We start from the raw sequence: 1,998 nt of genomic DNA, 5'->3' as shown, positions 1-1,998 counted from the left end.
TGGGGCATTTGGGTTATTTCCATAGCTTAGCTATTGTAAATAGTGCCGCAGTAAACATAGGCGTGCAGGTTTACTTTCAAATTAATGTTTTTGTGTCCTTTGGGTAGATTCCTAGGAGTGGAATAAGATTTCATTCTTGAACAGCGAAAGTTTCATGTTCTGCTTTAAGGGACAGGGAAAGGTTCTCTCTATTTGCACATGCCGTTATTGCTAGAAAATGAGATGTGAAGACACTAGTGATATGGAATCTTGGTCTTAGTGATCAGGAATATGCCAACTGTGGCCATTCATCGCTGTAGCAGTCACTTGTTGAGCGCATTGCTGTACATAAGGTGCTCTGCCTGATGCTGTGGGGAAAGAGCTCAGAGCCTAATGGAAGTTTGCTCTCTTTGGCACTGAAAAGCACGTAGTTGCTTTTGAAAACAGGAACTACAGTCTTTGAACTGGAGAAGGTAGGAGGTGAGGAGGATGGGGATTGATTAATGATAATGCTTCTTCATTGCCACCTCATTTCTACATTTAAAGCATTTCTAAATAGAAATGAGAAGCTCTGGGAAATGATTGCTTTCAGCAGCATCAACCTTTCTGCAAATCACTTGTCTTTTCTCTGCACACTCCCCCCATCCCTCCCCCAGGATGTGGATCTAGTCTCTGTAGGCTGATGAACTCGAATGAGTGTAGTGCTTTTTTACTCTTAGCCAGTATGTTGGGTGTGGGTAGTAGCTTTTCAGGAGAGTGTGTGTGGCTTGGTATTAGAGTGTGTCGTTGCCAAGCACTAGGCTCTGTCAGGATTCCTGAATTCTGTCCTTGTGCCCCTGCTGACTCATCTGTGATCTTGGGCAGTTGTTTCCTTAAGGACATTGAGATAACTGCTGATGCCAACCACTACTTGTAGATCAGCAAATTAAACTTTTGTTAAGGTAGTGTTGTTCCTGAATAACCTAAGGAGATGTCGCGGAAATCATAAGAGGAAGAGGATGTTCCTTTACTGTCATTTTCCACTTTCGTACTTTTTCTTCTCTGGATTTGCTTGGCTTTGGGAAAAAACGGCAAATGATGGTTCATATTAAACCATTCATTCATTGGGGCCTCCCTGGTGGCACAGCGGTTGAGCGCTGGGTTGCGAAGCTGCCTGCAGCCTCTGCAGCGCCGGTTCAATCCCCAGCTGCTCCCCGGCCACGGGAGGAGGGTCCCACATGGTGTGCAGACCTCTCCTGCCGCCCGCTGCTCCCCTCAGCAGTGTACTTCGGTCCTTCTGCCTGTTCTGCTCCCTGCTCTGGCTCTGGTGAATTCTCTCACCCTCCCGTGCTTCTGACTGTACCCAGTACTTGTATAAATAAATAAATCTTAAAAAACAAAACAAACAAACAAAAAAAACATTCAATCATAGTAAACAGTGCTATTTTGAAGGCACTCAGAAATAGCTAACCATATAAAGGGATAAAAGACTAAGAGTCTATGCACAGAGCTGACATGTGACCATATTGTGAAGCATATCTGAGAGGCACTGAACCCAGGCTCCGGAGACTTGAGTAAACCGGTCTGCCGCATGAGGGGGAATGCTTTATTGATCACCATGACAGGGAATGACAGGGAGACTTGTGTCATGCCAAAGCTCTGTTGGTTCGTAATAGGACAACAAACCTGTCACGTTTCACTCGAGAACTCCTCGCTTAGTGCATTTCCTGGTCTGCTGCCTTCAAGTCTCCACATAGCCCTGTCTTTTTGTATTATCCCTGCACAGTATTGCCCTTTTTGTTTGAAAAGGATTAAGACAGCATAGCAGCATACTTGGTGGTGGTGGTGTACCAGCCACCATAATTTTGTGTAGTCAGTCAGCAATTGAGAGCAGGTCAATTTTTTTTTTTTTTTTTTTTGCATGTAAAAGCAGGCCTGTGTCTAGACTGCTAGCCAATCTGATAGTTCTTTGATCAGGGAAATTCCTTATTTTGATAGATTTTGGCATAGTTTTTATTGTAATTCAGGTAAACTTAACAT

This window comes from Talpa europaea, assembly GCF_964194135.1.
Source record: "Talpa europaea genome assembly, chromosome: 3".
In the NCBI taxonomy this organism is placed as follows: Eukaryota; Metazoa; Chordata; class Mammalia; order Eulipotyphla; family Talpidae; genus Talpa; species Talpa europaea.
Note: the sequence above shows the minus strand (reverse complement) of the source record.